The sequence below is a fragment of the Moschus berezovskii genome, chromosome 24 (genome assembly GCF_049115385.1).
Source record: "Moschus berezovskii isolate FMDL1 chromosome 24, NW_MosBer_1.0, whole genome shotgun sequence".
NCBI lineage: Eukaryota > Metazoa > Chordata > Mammalia > Artiodactyla > Moschidae > Moschus > Moschus berezovskii.
The window spans coordinates 23,368,145-23,385,955 of record NC_142483.1 but is presented as its reverse complement, the minus strand read 5'-3'; the positions used below and the strand labels follow the sequence as shown (position 1 = coordinate 23,385,955).

The 17,811-nt window shown below is 44.7% G+C and overlaps 1 protein-coding gene across 4 annotated transcripts in view; it reads left to right on the top strand.

Moving 5' to 3' along the window:
* The window catches only part of PRICKLE2 (prickle planar cell polarity protein 2), a 384,940-nt gene that overhangs the window by 256,868 nt on the left and 110,261 nt on the right, over positions 1-17,811 (top strand). The window contains exon 1 of one of the 4 annotated variants that reach the window (XM_055414261.2): positions 4,046-5,786. The exons of the other annotated variants lie outside the window; for them this stretch is intronic. The gene's annotated coding sequence lies outside the window, so the exon portion shown is untranslated. Of the gene's footprint in view, positions 1-4,045; positions 5,787-17,811 lie in introns of those variants that run through there. 4 annotated transcript variants of the gene reach the window in all.

Genomic DNA, 17,811 nt, shown 5'->3' with positions numbered 1-17,811 from the left:
TCCTCTTTTTTCCGGGTATACAAGTGTCAGTCCCTTTGCAGTGGAGTGAGGTCATGGAACTTGTTTGACCAATATAAGTGATTTAATTCACCTCCAAGCTGAGGCACCTAAAGGCATCTCCAATTCTCTCTTCTTCTGTTGCTGCAACTTAGAAATTATGTGTTGAGGTCACAGATACACAGGGAAGAAGCAAACTAGATCCCCGAGTTGCTGCTTGGAATGGAGGTGCCTGGAGAGGCTCTGGGCCTCCAACCAACTTTGAGTGAAAAATCAATTTTCTTTGTGTTAAATAACTGAGGTCTACGATTGTTACTGCATAATAGCCTAGCCTATACCAACTAATGTAACAATTTTTGGTCAACCTCCTCTTCTTCATTTTGAAAAATTGACTGGATTTTGAAATCTAAATGTCAGAGAACCAATCTTGAGTAGATTATTTAAAGCTATATAAAACAATCTCTCTCTCTTTATATTATGTATGTGTGTATATATATATGTGTATTTATGCACTATACACATACATACTATAAAGTTTTAAAAAACGTAGTCTTTAAAAATATATAATAAAATATATATTATATACTTAAAATTTATAATATAAATAAGTTTTATATACAAAATTATATAACTTGTAAGTTTTAAAGAATAATAAAATATATATTATATACTTAAAGTTTATAATATAAATAAGCTTTATATATGAAGTTATATAAATTACAAGTTATAGTAAATTTTAAATAATATATTCTTTTAAAATATATATTTACAGTATGTGTATATATATTAATTATGCATACATACCTTTTTAAATAAAATTAAACTTAAGTGAGTTTAAGACCTTTATTAGATAAGTGTTTTGAAACTTGGTAATATCCCTTATAGTAGTTAAGATTTCACAATTTCAGAGCTAGAGGTACTAGTGTAAACTGGCCAGGTCCGGGGCTATGTTGATCTCTGTAAAGTGCCCCTAAGAGCAAAAACAGTGCCGTTGTTCTGAGTGACCCAGGCCAGTTCATATCATCTTCAGATTCAAGCGTCTTCCTTAGGTCCAAGTGAAATCCCTCTTTAGTTCATTGAAAATCCATTCCTCCTTATTTTACACCTATGAAGATGGAGATAAAAAATTGTTCATTATGACTGTCCTCATTACAGCCCTTCATCTCAGAGGCCACAGCCCTTGTCATCACTTACCCTTCTCTTCTGCAAGATAACCAGCCGTGATTCGATTACCCTTTCCCCATAATCCTCTAACAAGATTTTGACTAATGCGGGCGGAATGGAAAGATGATTTGATCTTTCTCGCGTGTGTGAAGCGGTCTCTTTGTCATGACCTGCCAGTGTCCTGTTGGTGCTGCTGCACCACCTGGTACTTCTGCAGGGGAGCTTCTTACTTCTGCTCTGTGCGAGTGCTTTCCCCTTACATCTGTACCCCTGCCCCATCTGCAACACCCTCTCTACCAGCTCACATTTGACCATGACACTTTTAGCACTCTTTTCATTTAGGACTTCTGGATTTTGTGTCATGCTTATTAGTAAGACCTTTCCCCTATAACCTTGGTTTTTCATCCCCCCTACCCCGCCTCAATTTTTTTTTTTTTTTTTTGATCTTCATGATTCAGATCACATTCTTCTTGATTCCTGATGACTTCAGCCTCAATCAACCTTGGCCTCCTTGTCTCTCTTCCTGTATACTGTATGTGTGAAAATAATACTGTGCTATCTCAATAGAAGGTCCTGAAGGTCTCACAAGTGCTGCCAGTTCTCCCCTCCCCCACCCCCAAGAAGTTCGCTGTCAGGAACCTGCCATTTCACTCTGTTGTGTCAAAACAGGATGAGCTTCATCCCTATTTACCAGACCTCTAAATTTCCAAAGTAGTTGTTGCCTCACCTTGTCCAATTCCTAATGGCATATTTTCCCAAAATCCAGAATAGAACAATATTCTCCAGGATGAAAATAATTGTCACAGGGAATTATCGATCCCTGTTTTGTGATTTCAGCCATCTCCTGCAAGGGTAACGCACAGCTCTCCAGCTCCCCACCTCTGAGCTGCAGTCACAGAGCACTCCCTGTCAAAGGGACGTTGGCCACGTAATTTTGCACCACCACCCCCTCCTGACTGCAATCAGACCTTCAAGAACTCTGCACTCACCTATCATAACATGCGTCATGCTCTCCTCTAATTGCTTGCTTAATTGTCTTCCCCTCTGATTTCTTGGCTTTTTAAAGGCAGAGCCCATGTCTTTCTTGGTCACCTCGATGTCCCTAAGGCCTAGCACACTGACTGACAAACAGGAGCTCATTTAATAAGTGGATGGTTCCATGAATGAGTGGATGAAGGACCCAGTGCTTGCCAGAAACACAGTTGTCTCTCTCCGTTGTGTAGATTCAGGGGAAGGAGACCGCTGGGGCTTCTTTGTCATTTTCCCTGCTTTCTTCCCAGTTTCATAGCAATTGAAAAGTATCTGTGTTGCTTCATGGAGGAAGACTGTGTCAGCAGCTCACTTAGGTGAAACTTTTGAGTGGTACCCTAGGAATGGGGAAGATTTGGCTGTTTTCTGTTTACCCACTTTCTCCTGCCTTCTGAAGTTTGGTCATTAACTAGTGGTGCCAAAATGAATAGTAACTAAAGGGTCATCACTTCCACGACCAACAGCTAACATTCATTGAATGTTTGCTGGGTGCTCCGTCCAGTGCTGAGGACTTCACACTGAGGATTATTTGCTCCTCAAAAGAGTTCTGTAAAAATAAGCCCCTCTTGTTTTAGAGAAGAACGTAAGGCCCCCAGTCAGACAGTTAGCCAATGTTAGAGCCGAGGTCTGACTGCAGGCACTCTATTCCAGACCTCTTGTCACACCCTGCCCCCTTACGAAATGGATGGTCATGTGCCAGATTTATTCCAGGTGAAGATAAATCACTTTTCACGCATTCTGCTCTGCATTCCTCTTCATTGCTTCCCTGCCCATCACTTGTGAATTGCTTCTCGTGATTCTCCTATGATCTTGACAATAATAAGTACATCAGAAGGGCTTATCTTCAGATGAAAAAACTGGGGCACAGAAAGTTGAAGTGACTTGCCCATGATCACTCTGGAGTAGGGTGTCACTGCTTCCACTTGGCCATTGGTGGCCCCAGGCTGGTTTATTTGATCATCTCCTTGAAGGATATTGAGATGTGGGGGAAGCATTTGCTTCCCCACGTCCTCTGAGTTCTGTGTGATGGAGACCTGAAGCAGAGTATGACTCATTGGCTTGTATTCAGTTTCTATTAGTAAAAAGTTTTTCCACGTCCCACAATTTTCACCATGAAAGATCTTCTGTGAAGCAGAGAGAAGCAGTTTGAAAGAAGTTATTAAGCATTATTAATACAATTATGTATAACAAAAGACACAATTTAACTTCCCCATATCCCACAAAGAGATTCATTTGAAGCTTCAGGAACTCCAGCTGAAAGGGCAGAGCTCATGGGGGTGGGTTCTTCAGGCAGGGGAGTGGAGAGTGTGGGCAAGGAGCCGTGCTGGCTGCTTTGTCCTCAGGGACACTTCTGCATTATGGAATACACCTCTCCCCAGCCCCTCCCTCACCTCCACTTGAGGACCCCACACTGCATCCTCATTGCAGGCAGAGTCCAGCACACTGCCTAGACAGCACTGAAAGAAGAATTATTTTAAACAATAAAAGAGGACTGTGGATATGAGAAGAGATACTATGGCCAGCCCAGTGGAAGGAAAGCTTAGTGCATTTTTTTTTTTTTACTTCACCCAAAATATCAGAAATAACTGTTACTTGCTATTGTGCTTGGTCCCTCAGTCATGTCCATCTCCCTGCAACCCCATGGACCAGAACTTGCCAGGCTTCTCTGTCCATGGGATTTTTCAGGCAAGAATACTGAAGTGAGTTGCCATTTCCTTCTCCATATTTAGACTTCCCTGGTCACTCAGCTGGTAAAGAATCCACCTGCAACGCAGGAGACCCTGGTTTGATTCCTGGGCTGGGAAATCCCCTGGAGAAGGGAACAGCTACTCACTCATGTGGTCTTGCCTGGAGAACTCCATGGACAAAGGAGCCTGGCAGGCTGCAGTCCATGGGGTCACAAAGAGTCGGATACGACCGAGAGATTTTCACTTTACTTCTCCGTATTTTCTGTTGCTGGTAACTGTGTTAGTCTTCACCACATTCCACTCAGTATTTTTACTTTATTACATTAGAGCGAACACGTACCTGTACCCAGTTCCCAGAAGTTCTTGGCACAGAGTAGGTACTCAGAACATATTTATTGAATAAAAGGACGGTACAGATGAAGAAACTATAGACCCTAAGGTTGGAAGTGCCCTGCTTAGGGTCACATCTCTAACAGGAAGCAAAGTCAGGATTTAAACCCAGGGCTATCCAATACTATAAAGTTCTTTCTTCCTGACTGTTTGGATAGGCCTCTTTGTTGGTACAGAAAGATGGAGATTAAAGACCCAAAGGTCTTTAACAGAGCTGTAGACTGAGGTCCAGGAAATGTTCTGGCCCATCCTTGCTGGAATCCCTCCGTGGCCCTGGAAAAGCTGCTTCTCCATTCAGAACCTCAGTTTCTAATGGGAAAAGGGGAGAGATGAAAGTTGTGCTTTCTAAGGTTCCAGTGGCCCTAAGAAGCGTCTGGGAAGCTCTCTGGTTTGTCATCTCTAGTGCTCACTTGGTGCTGGGGTCAGGCTTGACAGAGTGGCCAGTTCAACAGCCAAGCACTTGAGGAAAGCAATCATTTGGTTTTATCTAAAGGTGCACAAACTATCAAGGATGACATAGCCCCAAGCCAGAAAATTCCCTGAAATGAAAGTTGGAGAGAGAAAAGAAAGAAAAAGAAAGTAGAGACAATTGGGGGTGGGGGAGAGCTCTGATTGCACCCTGCATTGATGCAGCACATAATCTGAAACAGGCGCTCAGGTTCATAACTGTGCCCAGATCTGATCCCTGGCACATAAGAGCACAGCCTTTAAAAAAAAACAAAACAAAAGGTGTGCATCTTTAAAGCTTCTCTTCTCCTATGTGATATTTTTGTACCCCTTTGGAGGTTGTGTTGCTGGGGCGTTTGCATCCAGCAAAGGCTTTCTTCCTCCTTCCTGGCTTGGGGATTATTGATTTGGAAGGCGAGGGTAATTTACATGTAAATAAATCTCAGCGCTGGGCAGAGGGGACGGGACATCCAGATGCCGTGACTGACTTGCTGACGTCACGGCTTCATTAGCATGCGGAGGATGCGAGCACTGCAACAGCGACTTCGGCACCACCGGCAGCTCCGCCGACAGTTATTAGTATTTCTCGGCGGAGCTGCACAGTTCTTGGCTCTGTGTCTTGAGCTCCGCGACCAGCTGACTGGTTGCCCCCGGGTCTGGCTCAGGATCAGCTGGTGACGCTGAAGCTGGGGTCTGTGACTTCCTGAAGATTGTCGTGAAGAAGGGGAGTTCATATGAAACTGGGGTTCTCGGGAAGGCGAACGGATCCGAAGGGAGAGAAGAAGTCACACTTTTTCCCCCAGCCTGGTGGATCCCAGGAGAGTCTGAATCCAGCAGTGCTGTTTCTGTGAGCGAAGGCAGAGCAGCGCAGGCTCCGAGCCTGCTGCTGCTGGCCTCAAGAAGAGTCCTGATTTGGCGAAGGGTTTCCAGAAAAAGATGCTTTGGCTGCCTGCCGTCCTGCTTGCCGTCTTAGGAGCCAGACCCAGGGGAAAAGTGAACTGGGGCAATTGACAAGCTCAGAGGCTCTGGCGGAAGCTTCTATCCAGACTGGGAATTTCACTCTCCCTTGAGGTAGGTAAGAAATTTGTTGGAATTCACAAATTGAGCAACAGTGTATTTTCTAGGAAGGATGAGAAGGCTAGATCTAGAGGCTTTGCATGGGGGTGGGGTGGGCAGGACACTGGGGCTCTGTTATCTTGGCGAGGAGGCTGTTTTCTGTGGTCCTCTGGCACCTCTGCCCTTAACATGCTTATTGAAGCTCAGTTGCACGGTGACATTTCGCAGTTCTAGGGAGTCTTGAAGAATCACTTAAGTCTTAGTGCTTTAGAGGCAGCTTTTCTGTAAAAGAAGTGCAGCTGTCCTTAAAAAAAATAATAATACTAAAAGGGGAGAGGGTTTAAAAACCAAACACACACCTGACTGCGTGCTTGCATTTTGGCTCAGGATGTCAGAAGCCATTAGAGGCTCTGGGAAATGAAGACTTAGGTGAGATTTCCAGGCGAAGAAATGGCACTGGAATTATTTAGGTTTAATTTTAGCCAGTGCTTTCAGATTAGAAATGGTGACAGAGCTCCAGAATATGACTGCACAGCCCGGCTGAAACACATGACTCAGTGTGTTCTCTACCCTGGGTTTCTTAGTGGAGTGTTCACAGTGAGCTCTCCTCAGCTCTCGGTTTCCCCAAAGCCGATCACAGCATCCCGCATCTGCCACGAAGGTCTTGGTGATGAAAGACAGATTTTTAATCCCTTTTTTTTTTTTTTTTTTTTTGTTATGGGGTCTTAGAATATGCTGAGGTCTGATGGGGCTTTTATGAGCCATAAATAATCTGGGCTGGGCCAGATCACAGGGGGATAAGTGGTCTGTACCAGCTGTGATGCCATCCACTGGTCCAGGCGTGGCTCTTGTATAACTTCCGCCCGTATGCGATTTCCCTGGAGAGTTCTGCTTCTAGTCAGCGCATCCATGGCCGGTCGGGGGAGGGCTCCAGTGTGCTGTGACTCTGTAGACAAGGCCTATCTTGTACCTGAGCTGCAGCTTGCAAGGCTACAATTTGCTTTGCTTGAGTATCTCTTCCCAGAGAGTGTTTTAAACTGTCTCAGGGAGACCTAAACTAAATGAAGCAGCCTGGCCTCCTTGCTGGAGGCTGGATTGGCTACTCTAATCCTGTTTCCCAGAAGGTTTCCTGGCTGCTGATGGCTCTCACAGATGGGTCAGGATGAGTGTCCCCTTGGACCCCAGAGCAAGTCACAACTTTAACAGAATTACTGTATTTTGGAAATTTGGATTTTTTAATGCCTCCTTGAGTGCTTGTAAAGGTTTTGACTTTACGTCAAATGCTCTTTCCCGTTGGAAATTCTTTTTTTTTTTTTTTTTTAATGTGAAAATTAAAACATGTTGGCTCCAACAGACATTACAGCCTGTAAACAATCGTGGGGTGGCCAGAAATGGTAAAATAGCATTGTTTGAAATGGCAGGTTTGTAAGGGTTCACCATGCAATGTGGGGGGTGGGGAGAGAAATATTGGAAGGAAGGGGCATTCATGGAAGCTTGAGGAATGAACAGGGAATTTCGCGGTTAGGCAGTAGGGTATGATGTTTATCATCAAGGACTCAGACTCTGGATTCAGGAAGAGGTGAAAATACTTCAGCTGCCTTTCTGAATATTGTTTCCTGCTTGTGTAATGAGCAGAGCAGTGGAACCAACAGGCAAGTATAAGGATGAGGTGACATAGGAAAGCACCTAGCACAGTGCTAGCTACATAGTAAATGCCCAGTCAAAGTTAGCTATTAGTGCTGAGACTGTTGTCATTGTTACCTTTTTATCATCATTTTAATGTGTAGTTGCTTAATAAAAAAAAAGACAACCCACTGAAAAGGCAACATGCTCACATCCATTTGCGTGCAGAGAGGGTCAGCCAGCAGCAAAGCTGCCATCTTCAATCACTGTAATGTCCCAAACCATTCCCACTCAAAGCCACTTCCCACCCCGCTGACTGAGTTGACATAACAAAGTGTATTGTCTGCTGTATTTCGCAAAACTAGAAGTGACCTGATGCTATGATGAAAATCATCTAGCATCAGCTGGGGCTCAGGCACCCTTAAAGAAGTTCTCTTGTTTGACTGCCGGCAGGTCTCATATAGATCACTGCACGATCCAAATCAGAATCTATGCATTTCTAGATTTCTGTGCCTGTTTCTCTTCTGATCCAGCATTACATGTGTAGGAGGACTGCCTTTTCTTTCTTCTTTCTGTGTGATGCAGACACTAAGCATCAAAGGGAGGCCTTTGAATACATTCTTCGTCTGATGAATGGCTCCTTGGAAGTTCCATGGCTTCATTTATGCCATCATATTGGTGACTTTAGCTTATGGGTCAGCTGTTAAGGGAAAAGAATGGTACTCCCTTCCCTACCTGCCTGTGACCCAGGCTTCTGCCCTTGACTTGTGGTGATATACACCATCCATCCATCCTAGATTTTTGCCCTCCTCTCTCCTGCTGGTGAGCATACTTCAGTCATGCAGCTTGATAACTGTTTCTCCCTATTCTTTCAGCATCTTTCTTTGAAACGTAGATGAACTGGAACTCCAATGCAGAGGTCTGAAGGACAACTTACAAGTGACTCCTCTACAGTCAGAGGAGTCTGGCTTGAAGTTCTTTCTGCAGAAACTCAGACTTGGGAATTGATCACTCCAGGCTGTAATAAAATTGTGTCTTGCATAGAAAATCATAGTTCTCCCTTAGTTATAGCCTCCCTCCATTGCCTTCTGATTGTATGTGTGATCTTAGGAGAGTAGCTTGAGCTTTGTGAACTTTGATTTCCTCATATAAAACTGAGGCATAAATTTCCCTGACTCAGTGGGACTCATGGGCTTGCCGGGGAATGGGGGCAGCACTGCCTTTGCCCAGTTCCTGGCTCCTGTGAGGTACTCGACTTGTCTTCCTTCTGGGGCTGACAACTTTGACATTCCCCATTGAATCCGAACCTGTGAACCCCAGGGAGCAGTAGTTTTCATACTCATTCGACAGAGGAGACTGATGGCCAGAGAGGAAACATCACTGACCCTCAGTGGCACGGCTGCTGACAAGCCCTGGTACCGAGACTGGTGCTGCTTCTGCTACACGTGGATTGCAGAGGCTCTGAGTCTGAGCAGGGCTTTTAGTCTCCCTTCTGTACTGCTGGTCTTGAATTAGCAGAAACCTCTTTCTTTAGAAGCCAGAAACATGATCTTCTCTCTTCTCTGTTGTTTTCAAACACCCAAGAGTGAAAATGCTCTGTCCATCAGACAGTAATGCTAGGTGGCATTTGGTAAGGGCTTTTCTTTTGTGCTTGAAGACTTACTGAAACCTTTCTCTATTCATACCCTCCTTGATTGTCATGCTTATAATAGGTCATTGCTGGTGACCATGAACTATTGCCAGTTAAGAAGCTGGAGGTCTAGGCATTGGCAAAATCTGTTTCCCTCATTTATGCTCTTGGCTGACATTTGCCACTTTGCTCTTTTCCCCATCTGAAAAGATTGTTCATGAAACATTCTCATTCTTATCCGTTGTCCATGTGTGTGTGTAGGATGTGTGTGGGGGTCATGGTGGTGGTGGGGCGTGGTTTGGGTGTATTTGAATGGCGCAGGGGAGAAAATGCTGGATAAAATGACAGCATTTAAGCACCATCATAAGATGATGATTCCAGCATCATGAGTCGCCGACCATCTCCACTGGGGACCTAGCTAGTTGATTTTGGAGACTTGGCTTTCTTGTTTCTTTGGCATGCTGTTTGAGCAGTTCTTTGTTGAGAGTCTGAAATCCAGAAAGAATCTTCTTCCATTATTTCCCTGGGGACAAGGCAGAGGGAGAAAGAAGGTGGAGGGAAAGATAAAAGGCGGGTTGGGCGGGGGGGTGCTGTCTGTGAAGACAGAGATTAGAGAGATTGGATGAAGGAGTCAGGAGGAAGGGAGAGCAGGAAGCAGCTGGGAGAATATTAGAGCAGTCTCCAAACCACCATGAACGTGCTGAGCTGAAGTTCCCTTTGGGTGACATCACAGCCCGGAAGATAAGCACCTGTGTTCTACTTCAGCTAGAAATGCCGTCCCCATCTGTCCCACAGAATCCGTGCTCATTCTCTGTCGTGTCTGACACTTTGGACTGTACTTCATCAGGCTTCTCTGTCCATGGGATTTTTTAGGCAAGAAAACTGGAGTGGGTTGCCATTTCCTCCTCCAGGGGATCTTCCCCACCCAGGGCTTGAACCCAAATCTGCTGCATTTCCTGCCTTGCAGCTGGATTCTTTACCACTGAGCCATGGGGGAAGCCCACAGAATCCATAACGCAACCATTTACCATGTTAGAGTCTAAAACCCTATATGGGGCTCAGCACAGCAAGTGTTTTTCACCAGAGCACCATGGCCTATTTTTAAAAGTGCATGTATTCAAGAGAGCACATTTTTTAGTACAGTACGAGCCAGCCAGCCTCCTTGGTGGGTGTGCAGCCTGTCCTTCAGCACATATTTGGTTGTAAAGTCCATCAGGATCAAGTCAGTTGAACTGAAGACTCAGGTTTCATGAGAGCTGACATGGAAGAGGAGACACAGCACTGCCTGGAGCACAGAATCCGGAAGCATCACTGGTCGGAAGTGGAGACCTCAGGGGAGTCAGGACTGCTGGCCTTGTTGGAGAAAGCGCAACCAGAGTCTTGGTCACTCAGGACAGTGGGATGACCTCTAGGAAGAATGAATAGTGGTGATTTCTGATACCCCCTGTTCTTCTGGTTCTGGCATTCGTGCATAAACCGTCTTGGGGCACTGGAGGGAACCTGGGATGGGAGGTAGAGTGGAACCAAGATGGGGCACCTTTTACAGTCAGCACTGGGCCTGTCTCACGGTGGATGAGGACTTGAGTTGCCTCCATTCGTCTCGCACTGGGAGCACCATTGACTTCAGCTCCCCCACCCCTTCTTGGTTTTTAAATATCAAACCTTACAAATAGGATCCAGCCCCATCCAGGGTTAAAATTAACTGGGACGAGAATTCTTAGCATTTCATTTCAACTGGGCAGAATGCCATTTTTCCAGCTCTTTTCTTGGCATCCATTCATCAGTTTTGAGTCCTCGGAGATTCTTGTTCATGAAAGTTCCAGGACTCAACTGAGAAACAGCTGTACTTTCTGTGGTCACCAGGTCAGCTATTTTTCAGGGTAGCTGTTAGTATATATGTCAGTGTATGTTATGGGTGTCTACGTGTCTGAAATAGTTTTGTGTTTGTGTGAATGTATGGCAAAGGTAGTAGGTATCAAGGTTGAACACTTACCATATTCTAGTTGATGGGAAGGATGGTTTCCATACCTTGTTAATTCTTGCAGCAGTTACACAGCTAGATATTATTAGCTCCATTTAGTAAGGGAGAGACCAAGACTCCAAGAAGTTAAGTAACTTGCCCTGCTTTATGCAGAGAAGAAAGAATAAAGCTGGAATTCAAACCCAGGACGGTCATCATCCAAAGCCTGAATGAGGTCCACCATTCTGGGTCTCCTTACACTTTTTACTATAAAGTATTATGAATGTTTTTTCTTTGCCTTTTAAATCTTCTATTTGTGGAACCCTAATGTGAGAAATACCTCATTATGTAGCCATTGATTGATTGATTTTTTTTAATGGGAATATCATTGTTTTCTGCTGTACAGGGAAGTGACTCAGCTTTATGTACGCATACGTCCCCTCCCTCTTGGACCTTTCTCCCATCCCACCCCTCTCCGTCATCACAGAGCACAGAGCTGAGCTTCCTGTGCTGTACAGCAGCTTTCCACTGGCTCGCTGTTTTGCACATGAAGTGTGTATATGTCAGTCCTCCTCCCACTCTCCCCTTCCCCACTGTGTCCACACGTCCACTCTCTGTGCCTGCGTCTGTTTCCAGGGTAGGAATAGAGACTCTATGTCTGCGTCTGCCCTGGAAATAGATCCATCTGTACTGTTTTTCTAGATTTCAGGAATCCTTTTGCTTGATCTTTTGATAAAATTGGCAATATCCAAGAAACTGTATCAGGCACAAAACAGGATAGAGTGGCTTCTTCATCGCCAGCTCTGAATGAGGCTTTTAGAATGGAAGTGTGAGGTTTGTTGGAAAGTTGGTAAGACACACTTTCAGTTCAGTTCAGTTGCTCAGTCGTGTCTGATTCTTTGCGACCCCATGAATCACAGAACGCCAGGCCTCCCTGTCCATCACCAACTCCCAGAGTTCACTCAAACTCATGTCCATCGAGTCGGTGATGCCATCCAGCCATCTCATTCTCTGTCGTCCCCTTCTCCTCCCGCCCCCAATCCCTCCCAGCATCAGAGTCTTTTCCAGTGAGTCAGCTCTTCGCATGAGGTGACCAAAGTATTAGAGCTTCAGCTTTAGCATCAGTCCTTGCAGTGAACACCCAGGACTGATCTCCTTTAGAATGGACTGGTTGGATCTCCTTGCAGTCCAGGGGACTCTCAAGAGTCTTCTCCAATACCGCAGTTCAAAAGCATCAATTCTTCAGCGCTCAGCTTTCTTCACAGTTCAACTGTCACATCCATGCATGACCACTGGAAAGACCATAGCCTTGACTAGACGGACCTTTGTTGGCAAAGTAATGTCTTTGCTTTTAATGAGGAGTAAAAGCTCTGGGCAAATGGAAGCAGCCCTTCTGTTGAACTAAACAGAGTGTGGGCAGATCTGCTGCGAGCCTAGTTGAGTCCAAAGAGAGAGGCCAGGCTTGTGGGCTTTTGATCCCCCCTTTGTGAGCACTTCAGGTCCTAAGTAGAATGTGTGTTTCCCCTTTACTGAGCCTCAGCTCTTCTCTCCCTAAAATAAAGGCCCTGGATTAGGTGATCTGCAAATTGTGTTCTGGCACTGACCTTGATGAGTGTGAACTTTCAGAGGGAATTCAGCCTTGTCGGTGGAGGTGTGCAATTTGCTCCAGTGGCTGCTCTTGGGCGGAGAACTAAAAGGTCAGGTTTTATATCTGGCCCTGACCTCTGTTTGTTGTGAATATGCACTGGAATATGAGAAGCAGTAGCCCTACAGAGAGCCACTTGGAGCTTCCTGCAAAAGCCTCTGACCTTTGGATGTTTCAGATGTTTAGGTCGGTGGTGAGGGGGTGGAGGGCGTCTACATCCCTCCGTGCTGCTCGGTCACTCTCAGAAGCCCTGTGGGCTATGTTCTGTATCCACGCCGCCTCCTCGGTGCCGGAGACCAGGGCTCCCCAGTGCATCATGCATGCAGCTGGGGGTGTTGCCGACTCTGCGTGTGTAGCCAGCTCCCTGGTGATGCCGGCGCTGCTGCTTCTCGGCCACCTGTGTCACAGGCACAGAGGACCACAGAAGAGGAGGTCTGACTGCATTCAGAAGGCCCGGGTTCGAGTCCCGGCTGTGCCATTGTTTGTTGGAGTGAACCTGAAAGAGATCACTTAGCTGCTCTGTGACTCAGTTTCTCCTTCTGTGGAGTAATAAATGATTAATAACTTCAGTTAATTGCCTGCTTACTATGTGCCCAGCACCATGCTCACTATTTTTTAAGTCTTTAAAAAAAAAAATTTTTTTTTATTAAGAGTATGGGTTGCTCTGCAATGTTGTGTTTCTGCCGAACAGCAAAGTAAATCAGCCTTACATAAATCAGATATACATATATCCCCTGTTGGGGAATTTTCTTTCCATTTAGGTCACCGCAGAGCACTGAGTAGTGTTCCCAGTGCTGTACGCTACGGTACAGTTGCCTGTTTTATACACAGTAGTGTATATGTGTCAATCCCAATCTCCCGGGCCATCCCACCTCCCCTCTTCCCTCCTTGGTATCCATGCATTAGTTCTCTATATCTGGGTCTCTGTTTCTGCTTTGCAGATAAGTGCATCTCTGCCATTTTTCTGGATTCCACATATATGCGTTAATGTGTGTACTTGTTTTTCTGACTTCAGTCTGTGTGACAGTCTCTAAGTCCGTCCCTATCTCTGCCGAGGCACAATTCTGTTCCTTCTTATGGCTCATGTTCACAGTTTTATGTGTTAATTCTTACGATAACCTTGTGAGATGGGTTCTGTTATGCATTCTATAGATGCTAAGCACAGAGATGTTAAGTAACTTGCCTAGAGTCACACAGCCTGTAAATGGCCAAGCTGAAATTTGAATTAAATCACTTGATTCTGAAGCTTCCACAGCTTACAGAAATGATAGGTGTGAACCATCTTGGAACTTCTGTGTGTTTTACAAAAGTACCATATGAATAAATGCATTTATTTCTATGATCTGTATGTTTATAAACATTTAGGACACTTTGGTGATCTCTATATTTATAAATGTTTAGGATACCTGAAATGGTAAGAAGTTGGTGGCTCCCAAATGAGATGGTATTGTTTTTAAGGAAAAAAAGTACTGTTCCATTTTATATTAATTCAAATCAAATGCTTTGTGAAATTTTGAAAAGTACAGGTATTTATGCTGTTGTCTTGGGTTGTTCAACTAGGAAATAAAATTGTCAGCTAAAAGGAGTGGGAGGTTCTGATTAGCTAAATTTCTGGCTGTTTAGAATTAAATCCCAGTTCATTTTCAATCTTGTTTTGGCAAATTTGGACAATATATCCAATCACTCTTCTGCCTTAATAGGAAGAGCACAGTTACCCAACTGTGTCTTGTGATTGAGGATATGGCAGCCATATAAATTATTATCCTGAACACGAATTTCCTGCAAGTAGATTGATTGTGGGTTGATTGTGAACATCATCTGAGTTTGATATCTCGCCCATTGTTGGACCCCAGGCAGTGATCTGGCAGGATAAACAGATGTCTGCTTTCTTCCCTCACCCCTCCTTATTATTCTTCTAGAAGCTTCTATTTGAATGACAGAGGAAGTCCTCAGTGGGGAAATTTACTCTTACTTGAATATGTACCCATGTTTGACCTCCATTCTTAATGTCCCAGCATACTAGGAGTATGGCACATACCTGGCGCCTGCATCGCCTTTGTCCATTGTGGGCCTCACTGATGGCACTCCACGCTGTCAAGCTCCAGCACAGCCTCAGCCTACTCCTCAACCCAGGACTCAGGTAGCCTGTATTGATCAGTTGTAGTTGCCCCCAAGAGATTGCATTTACATGCCATGTCTCCTCTTGGACACTGCCTGGAAGTTGATTCTTTCAGTTTGGTAAATAAATACCAACCACCTATTAATAAAGCATCTGCCTGCAATGCGGGAGACCCAGGTTCGATCCTTGGGTTGGGAAGATCCCCTGGAGAAGGAAATGGCAACCCACTCCAGTACTCTCTCCTGGAAAATTCCATGGACGCAGGAGCCTGGTAGGCTACAGTCCATGGTGTTGCAAAGTCAGACACGACTTAGTGACTTCACTTTCACTTTCTTTCACCTATTTCTTAGGCATGCTGAAAAGACATTTTTTTTCTACTTACCCTGTGGTGTTTTATTCTTCCTCCCCCAAAGTGGATGGGACTGCAAGCTTATTGAAAGTTTCAGTTAGTTGAATTTTTCGTAAAGTTTTAATAGAGTTTTTATTTCTCGGCGACTTACATCCTATTGTTCTGATTACATGGTGGCCATTCTTAAGGCGCCTGTCGCTTTTCATTACCAGTGATGTAGGCTCTTTATCCAGCTTTCCTGCTCTGATGCTCCCAGAAGTATACCTGCTATCCAAGGGACTGTTTCCTGCAGGTAACCTCTTGGCAGCTCAGCCAGCAGCCAGGTGGCCGGTGCACATGCGGTGGCTGCTGTTGGCTCCCTGTGCTGCTGTCAGCTGATGTCCTCTCCTGACAGCTTAGCTATCAGGATTCAGGAGTTCGTGTAAATTACTGCCCAAGTCTCCTGCTTGCATTTGAGGTCACATCGCAGAAGTCAGCTGGAGAGCCTGTCAGGACTAGAAGCTTGCCCCCAGTTGTGACAGTGAATCCCCCCCCAGCCTAAGCCCCTCCCCCTGCTTCCTGTGCAGGTTGGGCCACCACATTGAAACACCTGGCTCATTAGGAAGCAGGGTGAAAACATAGAGCAGAGAATTCCCTTGTTCCTGTCTCAGCAGCAGGAGCTTGAGTTCTTGCTTGAATGGCTTCTGAAAGGTTGAAAAGCAGCCCTAATCACCAGGCTTGATTTTGATCAGACTAGCTTGAACCTGCCTTCTGCTCACTTTGGCAATTGAACTGCCTAAACACCAGTGTGGTTTGCCCTTGCCATCCTTAAAAATTGCCTTCCATCCTGTATCATTGAATGCCTAAGATTCAGCATCCTACGTGGTCGGGATGATATCATGTGCTATTTTGAATTTTTAAAAGCAAACGTCGCAGAGAGTGAGAAATAGAACATCTGCAAAACATAAGGCAGTGTCTGTGGGCCTGCGGGGAATAGCAGAGAAGACCTTTTACACTTAGCCAGTTCTCTAAACCAGGTGTTTTTAACTTGAAATCCATGAGCACCAAAGGAACAGTAAAGACTGACAAACTTTTTGAAATTAAGTGTACCTTTTACTATGAATATATGTATGTTCACCGTTTTAAGGAAGAGGATCCCAGCTTTCATCAGACTCTTAAAGATGTTAAGTCACTTGAAAGTTAATAAGAAGTGCTGGATTGGATGGTAGATGGTTGTAAACTCACCCAGGAAACTCTCCTGAGGTTAACTGGGCACTGGAAAAAAATCCTTCTGCCCTATACAAATACGTCACAGTTCTACAAAGCTGTCTGGAACTGGAAGGAGCGAATTACCTGGTTCTCTCCCATTTTTTAGATGGGTAAATTGAGGTCTGGAATCTCAGATGCCAAAGCCACAGGAAGTACTTCTCTCCTCTGTGTTTCAGATACTTTTTATTATTAACAGTTCCAACAAGTTTTTGGAACATTTACTTTAGGTTAAACTACAGCTTTTCAGTCTTTCTGTATTCAAGGCGTTCCGATTTTGGACATTTTGCAGTGCACTTAGCAGAATTACATTACATGGCAGTTACGGTATAATTCTCAGTCATTCTCAGGATATATTCTTCTCTGCCCTAGCTTTCCTGTGTCTTCTTTAATCCCAGAAGAAGACAGTCTTTCTTTGATGTGGTTTTTGATGATGTACTACTGATCTTATAGTTGACTGACTCACACTTTCCATTTTTGGCATCATTGTAACAATGTAGATTTTCAGTAATCCCAAAAAATGAATATAAAAAATTTTTTTCACACTGATTCTATCTTTTTTGTGTGCGAATAGTGTTCAGCCTCTGGTTGAGAACTACCAAGCTAGATTCCAGGCTGGATTGAATACTTACTGTTTTAGGTTAGAGTTAGGGTTATAAGATAAGCTCGTTGATCTTATGGAGGTTATAGTGGGAGAAACATTTGATAGATCCACCAACAGGTAAAGCAGTTCCCGATAGTGAAAAATGTTAAGAAAAAAATTAAAGGATAATAGAATGGAGAGTGAATGAGAAGGGTAAGTGGGCTATTTTTCATAGGGTTCTCATTGGAGGTGCCTTTGAGTAATTACATGGATAATGAAAAATAGGTCAGTTCAGAAAGAGCTCAGGGAAGGATGCTCCAGACAGTAAAACAGCCACTCTAGAGATCCTGAGAGAGGGATGGCCGTGGCACACATGCAAGCACAGAGGACAATTAAAAGGTCATTGGGGCTGAAACATAGTAGAGAAGATGGGGGCAATGGGACAAACTGAAGTTGGAGAGACAGGAAGGGGCCAGATTATATTGGATCTCATAGGCCAACGTTAGGGAGTATGTGCTTTAATTGTAGTGGGAAGCCAGTGGGCAGTTGAGTGATACCGCCATTGTTTTTAAAAACAAAACAGAAAATAGATTCTAGAGAGGCAAGAGTGGATACAGGGAAGAATAAGTAGGCTGTGGAACCCCAGGCAGGAGGTGATGCTGACCAGATGGGGAAAGGTGGAAATAGTGAGTAGAGCTCATGGATAAGTGACCAAGCCTCATCCCGTGCACCAGGAAAGCCCACAGTCTGAGCTGCTGTTCATTGTATCAACTCAGCCAGAAGCACGTGGGCGTGGCTGCACCCCCTAGCTTTGGGGGTGGGGGGGCACGTCTAGGAGAGATACATCCTTCCACCATCACCTTGTCAAATGTCACTATAACAGATT